We start from the raw sequence: 11,530 nt of genomic DNA, 5'->3' as shown, positions 1-11,530 counted from the left end.
GAAGATCTCCGTCGCGTCCTGGTCACCGCCGGCGTAGTTCCGGTGACGCTGACGTCTCATCATTAGATTAGGTTAATCACGTGGTTAGAAGACACCTGTGCTGCCGACAGACCGGTCCCACGCCACTAATAAAACCCTGTTAATTCCTGCCTAGTTTTAGTTAATCATAGTGGCCCCACGTGTGAGCATTGACCTTGCTGACGTGGCCCTTGACTAGGCCCACCCGTTAGTGACCGAGGATAACACTGTGTCCCTGACATATAGGCCCCATAGGCCAGGTTTGACCTGGACGACTCAGTTGACCTGCTAACACAGGGATGACACAACGCTGATGTCATAAATGTTTTCTGGAAATTTAGTAAATCAGAAAAGATTTATTTAATTCCATAAAATAGCCAAAACTTCTAAAAATCATAGAAATTCAACCGTAACTCCAAATGAAATAATTTATATATGAAAAATTATCAGAAAAATGCAATCTATATATCTGTAACTTTTTCATGCATGTTAGAACAACTTATAGCTGCTAAATTGGACAAATCAAATAATGACATTTGAATGATCACATATGGAGTTTGAATTTGAATCTTGGATTCAAACCAACTCCATTTAACCTGTTGCTAGTTGCATTAGGTCAAATCACAACATATTGACATGTCATGATCATGCATCATATTGTGCATTGCATTGATTGTGTTTCTTCTCAGTTGCCGGTGGTTCTTCCCTCTCGATAAACGTGTTTTGACGATGAGTTCGATGACACCGATGAAGAGCTATACTATCTTCAGAAGTTCCAGGCAAGAAAAACCCCCTTGTTCATTCCGATACAACCCCAATCTCTCGCTCCTGTTCTCATTTACTGCATTTGGACAACAATGATTCAACTGTTACATGCTGCGGTAGTTGAACCCCTTTCCTCTACATGACCTGTCATTGCCACAGTAAATAGATGAAACCCACTAGCATGAGTAGGAGTTGTTTGAGCCCTGATGTGCCTACTCATTCATGCTTGTTGTCATGCCTGCTACTGCTTAGAGTTGAGTCAGGTCTAATTCATTGGGGATGAATTGGAATGTGGTGAACATGTCCTACTGTTGAGAGCTAAGTGTGTGAGCATGATTTGGTGAAGGTAGCGGTGAGAGGCCATGTAGGAGTATATGGTGGGTTGTCTCATTGAAACCATCCTCAGGAACTGAGTTCTGTGTTTGTGATCCATGAACAGTTACTACCACACATTGGGTTCCGGTAAATTGACCCCTCTCGGCTTATTAATCACCTCGATCTCTGTCCAGGAGTTGCAACTAGTTTCTGGTGTCTGTAGGATATGTGTTGGGGGCCGTGCATAGCGCTGACCCTAGGGGTGGGCTATGATGCGGTAGAGACACGAGGCACGGTGTACCGAGATGCCCATTTGGTGCCTCGGGAACCCTGCTCTCATCATTTGGGGCCGTGAGCGAAACCCCGGCCGGATCTCCTTGCGGATGGAACCCGAATAGGCGATAAACCTGGACTAGAGACTTGTGTGGTTAGTCAGGTCGTGGCCGACTCGCTCGCCAGGCTTCCGCTTGAAGGCTGCTGAGATACACGACGTGTACATGGTGGTAAGTGGCGAGAGCGTGTGTGAAGAAGTACAACCCTGTAGGGTCAACATCATCTATTCAAATAGCCGCATCCGCGGTAAAGGACCTCTGGGTTGCCTATACAGTTCATAGACAAGTGAAAGTGGATACTCTAAAATGAGCAAGATAAGCGTGAGTGCTATGGATGGCGTTCTCGTAGGGAGACGGGAGCGGATCCATAGTGGTGTATTGATTGGTGAATATGTGGAATCGTGTGCGCCACCTCAAAAGAGTTACGTGCAGTAGTAGTTCAGGTAAGCTACTGAGTCAAAGCTGGCTTGCTACAGTTAAACCCCACCACCCCCTTTGTTGATACTGATGCATATGTAGCTAGTTCCGATGTAAGTATTGCTGGGTGAAGGAAATATGCCCTAGAGGAAATAATAAAGTTATTATTTATTTCCTTATTTCATGATAAATGTTTATTATTCATGCTAGAATTGTATTAACCGGAAACATAATACTGTGTGAATACATAGACAAACAGAGTGTCACTAGTATGCCTCTACTTGACTAGCTCATTAATCAAAGATGGTTATGTTTCCTAACCATAGACAAAGAGTTGTTATTTGATTAATGGGATCACATCATTAGATGAATGATCTGATTGACATGACCCATTCCGTTAGCTTAGCACCCGATCGTTTAGTATGTTGCTATTGCTTTCTTCATGACTTATACATGTTCCTATGACTATGAGATTATGCAACTCCCGTTTACCGGAGGAACACTTTGTGTGCTACCAAATGTCACAACGTAACTGGGTGATTATAAAGGTGCTCTACAGGTGTCTCCAAAGGTACTTGTTGGGTTGGCATATTTCGATATTAGGATTTGTCACTCCGAATGTCGGAGAGGTATCTCTGGGCCCTCTCGGTAATGCACATCACTTAAGCATTGCAAGCATTGCAACTAATGAGTTAGTTGCGGGATGATGTATTACGGAACGAGTAAAGAGACTTGCCGGTAATGAGATTGAACTAGGTATTGGATACCGACGATCGAATCTCGGGCAAGTAACATACCGATGACAAAGGGAACAACGTATGTTGTTATGCGGTCTGAACGATAAAGATCTTCGTAGAATATGTTGGAGCCAACATGAGCATCCAGGTTCCGCTATTGGTTATTGACCGGAGACATGTCTCGGTCATGTCTACATTGTTCTCGAACCGTAGGGTCCGCACACTTAAGGTTTCGATGACAGTTATATTATGAGTTTATGAGTTTTGATGTACCGAAGGAGTTCGGAGTCCCGGATGGGATCGGGGACATGACGAGGAGTCTCGAAATGGTCGAGACGTAAAGATCGATATATTGGACGACTATATTAGGACATCGGAAAGGTTCCGAGTGATTCGGGTATTTTTCGGAGTACCGGAGAGTTATGGGAATTCGCCGGGGAGTATATGGGCCTTATTGGGCCATACGGGAATAGAGGAGAGAGGCCAAAAGGAAGGAGGCCTGCGCCCCCCCTCTGGTCCGAATTGGACAAGGGGCGCAGCCCCCTTTTCCTTCTTCCTCTCCCCCTCTTTCCCCTTCTCCTACTCCAACAAGGAAGGAGGGAGTCCTACTCCCGGTGGGAGTAGGACTCCCCTTGGCGCGCCCCCTCCTAGGCCGGCCGCCCCCTCCCCCTTGCTCCTTTATATACGGGGGCAGGGGGGCACCCCATGACACACAAGTTGATCCACATGATCATATTTTTAGCCGTGTGCGGTGCCCCCTTCCACCATAGTCCTCGATAATATTGTAGCGGTGCTTAGGTGAAGCCCTGCGACGGTAGTACATCAAGATCGTCACCATGCCGTCGTTCTGACGGAACTCTTCCCCGAAACTTTGCTGGATCGGAGTCCGGGGATCGTCATCGAGCTGAACTTGTGCTAGAACTCGGAGGTGCCGTAGTTTCGGTGCTTGATCGGTCGGGCCGTGAAGACGTACGACTACATCAACCACGTTGTGATAACGCTTCCGTTGTCGGTCTACAAGGGTACGTAGATCACACTCTCCCCTCTCGTTGCTATGCATCACCATGATCTTGCGTGTGCATAGGAATTTTTTTTAAATTACTACGTTCCCCAACAGTGGCATCCGAGCCCAGGTTTTATGTGTTGATGTTATATGCACGAGTAGAACACAAGTGAGTTGTGGGCGATATAAGTCATACTGCTTACCCGCATGTCATACTTTGGTTCGGTGGTATTGTTGGACGAAGCGGCCCAGACCGACATTACGCGTACGCTTACGCGAGACCAGTTCTGCCGACGTGCTTTGCACAAAGGTGGCTAGCGGGTGACAGTTTCTTCAACTTTAGTTGAACCGAGTGTGGCTACGCCCGGTCCTTGCGAATGTTAAAACAACACCAACTTGACAAACTATCGTTGTGGTTTTGATGCGTAGGTAAGATTGGTTCTTGCTTAAGCCCGTAGCAGCCACGTAAAACTTGCAACAACAAAGTAGAGGACGTCTAACTTGTTTTTGCAGGGCATGTTGTGATGTGATATGGTCAAGACATGATGCTAAATTTTATTGTATGAGATGATCATGTTTTGTAACTGAGTTATCGGCAACTGGCAGGAGCCATATGGTTGTCGCTTTATTGTATGCAATGCAATCGCGCTGTAATGCTTTACTTTATCACTAAGCGGTAGCGATAGTCGTGGAAGCATAAGATTGGCGAGACGACAACGATGCTACGATGGAGATCAAGGTGTCGCGCCGGTGACGATGGTGATCATGACAGTGCTTCGAAGATGGAGATCACAAGCACAAGATGATGGTGGCCATATCATATCACTTATATTGATTGCATGTGATGTTTATCTTTTATGCATCTTATCTTGCTTTGGTTGACGGTAGCATTATAAGATGATCTCTCACTAATTATCAAGAAGTGTTCTCCCTGAGTATGCACCGTTACGAAAGTTCTTCGTGCTGAGACACCACGTGATGATCGGGTGTGATAGGCTCTACGTTCAAATACAACGGGTGCAAAACAGTTGCACACGCAGAATACTCAGGTTATACTTGACGAGCCAAGCATATACAGATATGGCCTCGGAACACGGAGACCGAAAGGTCGAGCGTGAATCATATAGCAGATATGATCAACATAGCGATGTTCACCAATGAAACTACTCCATCTCAGGTGATGATCGGACATGGTTTAGTTGATTTGGATCACGTAATCACTTAGAGGATTAGAGGGATGTCTATCTAAGTGGGAGTTCTTAAGTAATATGATTAATTGAACTTAAATTTATCATGAACTTAGTCCTGGTAGTATTTTGCAAATTATGTTGTAGATCAATAGCTCGCGTTGTTACTTCCCTGTGTTTATTTTGATATGTTCCTAGAGAAAATTGTGTTGAAAGATGTTAGTAGCAATGATGCGGATTTGATCCGTGATCTGAGGTTTATCCTCATTGCTGCACAGAAGAATTATGTCCTTGATGCACCGCTAGGTGACAGACCTATTGCAGGAGCAGATGCAGACGTTATGAACGTTTGGCTAGCTCAATATGATGACTACTTAATAGTTTAGTGCACCATGCTTAACGTCTTAGAATCGGGACTTCAAAAGATGTTTTGAACGTCATGGACCATATGAGATGTTCCAGGAGTTGAAGTTAATATTTCAAGCAAATACCCGAGTTGAGAGATATGAAGTCTCCAACAAGTTCTATAGCCAAAAGATGGAGGAGAATCGCTCAACTAGTGAGCATGTGCTCAGATTGTCTGAGTACTACAATTGCTTGAATCAAGTGGGAGTTAATCTTCAGATAAGATAGTGAATGACAAAATTCTCTAGTCACCATCACCAAGTTAGTAGAACTTCATGATGAACTATGATATGCAAGGGATAACGGAAACGATTCCCAAGCTCTTCGTAATGCGGAAATTGACGAAGGTAGAAATCGAGAAAAACATCAAGTGTTGATGGTAGACAAGACCACTAGTTTCAAGAAAAGGGCAGAGGGAAGAAGGGGAACTTCAAGAAGAACAACAAGCAAGTTGCTGCTCAAGTGAAGAAGCCCAAGTCTGGTCCTAAGCCTGAGACTAAGTGTTTCTACTGCAAAGGGACTGGTCACTGGAAGCGGAACTACCCCAAGTGATTGGCAGATAAGAAGGATGGCAAAGTGAACATAAGTATATTTGATATACATGTTATTGATGTGTTCTTTACTAGTGTTTATAGAAACCCCTCAGTATTTGATACTAGTTCAGTTGCTAAGAGTAGTAACTTGAAACGGGAGTTGCAGAATGAACAGAAACTAGTTAAGGGTGAAGTGACGATGTGTGTTGGAAGTAGTTCCAAGATTGATATGATCATCATCGCACACTCCCTATACTTTCGGGATTAGTGTTGAACCTAAATAAGTGTTATTTGGTGTTTGCGTTGAGCATGAATATGATTTGATCATGTTTATTGCAATACAGTTATTCATTTAAGTTAGAGAATAATTGTTGTTCTGTTTACATGAATAAAACCTTATATGGTTACACACCCAATGAAAATGGTTCATTGGATCTCGATCGTAGTGATACACATATTCATAATATTGAAGACAAAAGATGCAAAGTTAATAATGATACTGCAACTTATTTGTGGCACTGCCGTTTAGGTCATATTGGTGTAAAGCGCATGAAGAAACTCCATGCTGATGGGATTTTGGAATCACTTGATTATGAATCACTTGATGCTTGCGAACCATGCCTTATGGGAAAGATGACTAAGACTCCCTTCTCCGGAATAATGGAGCGAGCAACTGACTTATTGGAAATAATACATACTGATGTATGTGATCCGATGAGTGTTGAGGCTCGCGGCAGGTATCGTTATTTTCTGACCTTCACAGATGATTTGAGCAGATATGGGTATATCTACTTGATGAAACACAAGTCTGAAACATTTGAAAAGTTCAAAGAATTTCAGAGTGAAGTGGAGAATCATCGTAACAAAAATAAAAAGTTTCTAAGATATGATTGCAGAAGTAAAATATTTGAGTTACGAGTTTGGCCTTCAGTTAAAAACAATATGAAATAGTTTCACTACTCACGCCACCTGGAACACCACAGCATAATGGTGTGTCCGAACGTCATAACCGTACTTTATTAGATATGGTGCGAACTATGATGTCTCTTACCAATCTACCACTATCGTTTTGGGATTATACATTAGAGACAGCTGCATTCACGTTAAATAGGGCACCATCTAAGTTCGTTGAGACGACACAATCTGAACTGTGGTTTGGCAAGAAACCAAAGTTGTCGTTTCTTAAAGTTTGGGATTGTGATGCTTATATGAAAAAGTTTCATCCTGATAAGCTCAAACCCGAATCGGAGAAATATGTCTTCATAGGATACCCAAAGGAGACTATTGGGTACACCTTCTATCACAGATCCGAAGGCAAGACATTCGTTGCTAAGAATGGATCCTTTCTAGAGAAGGAGTTTCTCTTGAAAGAAGTGAGTGGGAGGAAAGTAGAACTTGATAAGGTAATTGTACCTTCTCCCTTATTGAAAAGTTGTTCATCACAAGAAATATGTTCCTGTGACTACTACACCAATTAGTGAGGAAGACTAATGATGATGATCATGTAACTTCATATCAAGTTAATACCAAATCTCGTAGGTAAACCAGAGTGAGATCCGCACCAAAGTGGTACGGTATTCCTGTTCTGGAAGTCATGTTACTAGACCATGACGAACTTGCGAACTATGAGGAAGCGATGATGAGCCTAGATTCCGCGAAATGGCTTGAGGCCATGAAATCTGAGATGAGATCCATGTATGAGAACAAAGTATGGACTTTGATTGACTTGCCCAATGATCGGCGAGCCATTGAGATTAAATGGATCTTCAAGAGGAAGACGGACGCTGATAGTAGTGTTACTATCTACAAAGCTAGAATTGTCGCAAAAAGGTTTTCGACAAGTTCAAGGTGTTGACTATGATGAGAGTTTCTCACTCGTATCTATGCTTAAAAGTCTGTCCAAATCATGTTAGCAATTGCCGCATTTTATGAAATCTGGCAAATGGATAACAAAACTGCAATCCTTAATGAATTTCTTAAAGAAAGAGTTGTATATGATGCAACCAGAAGGTTTTGTCAACCCTAAAGGTGCTAACAAAATAAGCAAGCTCCAGCGATCCATCTATGGACTGGTGCAAGCATCTCGGAGTTGGAATATACGCTTTGATAAGTTGATCAAAGCATATAGTTTTATACAGACTTACGGTGAAGCCTGTATTTACAAGAAAGTGAGCGGGAGCACTACAGCATTTCTGACAAGTATATGTGAATGACATATTGTTGATCGGAAATAATGTAGAATTATTCTGCAAAGCATAAAGGAGTGTTTGAAAGGAGTTTTTCAAAGAAAGACCTCGGTGAAGCTGCTTACATATTGAGCATCAAGATCTATAGAGATAGATCAAGACGCTTGATAAGTTTTTTGAATAAGTACATACCTTGAAAAGATTTTGAAGTAGTTCAAAATGGAACAGTCAAAGAAAGAGTTGTTGCCTGTGTTACAAGGTGTGAAATTGAGTAAGACTCAAAGCCCGACCACGGCAGAAGATAGAAAAGAGAATGAAAGTCATTCCCTATGCCTTACCCATAGGTTCTATAAAGTATGCCATGCTGTGTACCAGATCAATTGTATACCCTACCACTGAGATTGGCAAGGGAGTACAATAGTGATCTAGGAGTAGATCACTGGACAACGGTCAAAATTATCCTTAGTGGAATAAGGATATGTTTCTTGATTATGGAAGTGACAAAAGGTTCGTCATAAAGGGTTACGTCGATGCAAGTTTTGACACTAATCCAGATGACTCTAAGTCTAAATCTGGATACATATTGAAAGTGGGAGCAATTAGCTAGAGTAGCTCCATGCAGAGCATTGTAGACATAGAATTTTGCAAAATACATACGGATCTGAATTTTGGCAGACCCGTTGACTAAGCTTCTCTCACATGATCACACCTTAGTACTCTTTGGGTGTTAATCACATAGCGATGTGAACTAGATTACTGACTCTAGTAAACCCTTTGGGTGTTGATCACATATCGATGTCAACTATGGGTGTTATCCACATAAAGATGTGAACTATTGATGTTAAATCACATGGCGATGTGATCTAGATTATTGACTCTAGTGCAAGTGGGAGACTGAAGGAAATATGCCCTAGAGGCAATAATAAAGTTATTATTTATTTCCTTATTTCATGATAAATGTTTATTATTCATGCTAGAATTGTATTAACCGGAAACATAATACTGTGTGAATACATAGACAAACAGAGTGTCACTAGTATGCCTCTACTTGACTAGCTCATTAATCAAAGATGGTTATGTTTCCTAGCCATAGACATGAGTTGTCATTTGATTAACGGGATCACATCATTAGAGAATGATGTGATTGACTTGACCCATTCCGTTAGCATAGCACTTGATCGTTTAGTTTGTTGCTATTGCTTTCTTCATGACTTATACATGTTCCTATGACTATGAGATTATGCAACTCCCGTTTACCGGAGGAACACTTTGTGTGCTACCAAACGTCACAACGTAACTGGGTGATTATAAAGGTGCTCTACAGGTGTCTCCGAAGGTACTTGTTGGGTTGGCGTATTTCGAGATTAGGATTTGTCACTCCGATTGTCGGAGAGGTATCTCTGGGCCCACTCGGTAATGCACATCACTATAAGCCTTGCAAGCATTGCAACTAATGAGTTAGTTGTGGGATGATGTTACGGAACGAGTAAAGAGACTTGCCGGTAACGATATTGAACTAGGTATTGGATACCGACGATCGAATCTCGGGCAAGTAACATACCGATGACAAAGGGAACAACGTATGTTGTTATGCGGTTTGAACGATAAAGATCTTCGTAGAATATGTTGGAGCCAATATGAGCATCCAGGTTCCGCTATTGGTTATTGACCGGAGACATGTCTCGGTCATGTCTACATTGTTCTCGAACCGTAGGGTCCGCACACTTAAGGTTTCGATGACAGTTATATTATGAGTTTATGAGTTTTGATGTACCGAAGGAGTTCGGAGTCCCGGATGGGATCGGGGACATGACGAGGAGTCTCGAAATGGTCGAGACATAAAGATCGATATATTGGACGACTATATTCGGACATTGGAAAGGTTTCGAGTGATTCAGGTATTTTTCGGAGTACCGGAGAGTTACGGGAATTCGCCGGGGAGTATATGGGCCTTATTGGGCCATACGGGAATAGAGGAGAGAGGCCAAAAGGAAGGAGGCCTGCGCCCCCCCTCTGGTCCGAATTGGACAAGGGGCGCAGCCCCCTTTTCCTTCTTCCTCTCCCCCTCTTTCCCCTTCTCCTACCCCAACAAGGAAGGAGGGAGTCCTACTCCCGGTGGGAGTAGGACTCCCCTTGGCGCGCCCCCTCCTAGGCCGGCCGCCCCCCCTTGCTCCTTTATATACGGGGGCAGGGGGGCACCCCATGACACACAAGTTGATCCACGTGATCATATTCTTAGCCGTGTGCGGTGCCCCCTTCCACCATAGTCCTCGATAATATTGTAGCGGTGCTTAGGTGAAGCCCTGCGACGGTAGTACATCAAGATCGTCACCACACCGTCGTGCTGACGGAACTCTTCCCCGACACTTTGCTGGATCGGAGTCCGGGGATCGTCATCGAGCTGAACGTGTGTTAGAACTCGGAGGTGTCATAGTTTCGGTGCTTGATCGGTCGGGCCGTGAAGACGTACGACTACATCAACCACGTTGTGATAACGCTTCCGTTGTCGGTCTACAAGGGTACGTAGGTCACACTCTCCCCTCTCGTTGCTATGCATCACCATGATCTTGCGTGTGCGTAGGAATTTTTTTTTAAATTACTACGTTCCCCAACACTGGGTACATTTGTACTCACATTTTCTTAATTTATGTTTTTGCAGAGAGACTTCAGTCTCACTACTAGTTCCGCGTGGACTTCGATGTTTAGCTTGTTACCTCAGCTACAATCTTGTACCCTTTGGAGGGTCTTGTAGATAGATAGCCTTACTATCCTTTTTTTCAGATGTCTGTACTCAGACATGTTTATGCTTCTGCCTGTGCTTGTTGCTTGTATGACTTGAATGCTGGGTCATCAGACCCATGTTTGTAATATCTGACTCTTCGGAGTCTTATGAATAAATACTTTGAGTCGTAGAGTTTCGTTGTGATGCCATGTTGTATTTACACATATCGAGCATATTGTGTGTATGATTGAAATGCTTGGTATGTGTGGGATCCGACAACCTAGTTGTCTATCCTTGGTAGCCTCTCTTATGGGGAAATGTAGTCTAGTGCTTCCATTGAGCCATGGTAGTCTGCTAGAGCCCGGTTTACCAGAGTCCTATTAGCCCAGTTGCTACTGCTCCGGAACACTTAGACTGGCCGGCATGTGTCCTTCTTTGATCCCGTGTCCTTCCCTTCGAGGAAATGTAACACGGTGTCTTTCGGAGTCCTGTTAGCCTACTACGGTCCGGATTCCCGGAGTCCTGATAGCCCAGTTGCTACAGCCCGAATTCACTCGCTGATGTCCGACATGTTCGTTGTTGGGTCATGTAAGCTTGTTTCTGTAAGTTAGTGCCACTTTGGGTTGACGAATAGTCATGTCGGCCCGGGTTCTCTGTCATATGGATGCTAGCGACACTATCATATACGTGAGCCAAAAGGCACAAACGGTCCCGGGCCAAGTAAGGTGGCACCCATGGGAATATCGTGCGTGGGGCCGCAAAGTGATATGATGTGTTACATGCTAGATCGATGTGGCTTAGGATCGGGGTCCTGACACCATAAGGAAGGCAATGGGCCCTGGTTGCACCTTGGGGTGCCCCGAGGGGGCACAACCCACTAGGGCGCACCAGGAGGCCCAAGCACGCACTG

Source organism: Triticum urartu, chromosome 6 (assembly GCF_003073215.2).
Source record: "Triticum urartu cultivar G1812 chromosome 6, Tu2.1, whole genome shotgun sequence".
NCBI classification, from domain to species: domain Eukaryota; kingdom Viridiplantae; phylum Streptophyta; class Magnoliopsida; order Poales; family Poaceae; genus Triticum; species Triticum urartu.
Note: the sequence above shows the minus strand (reverse complement) of the source record.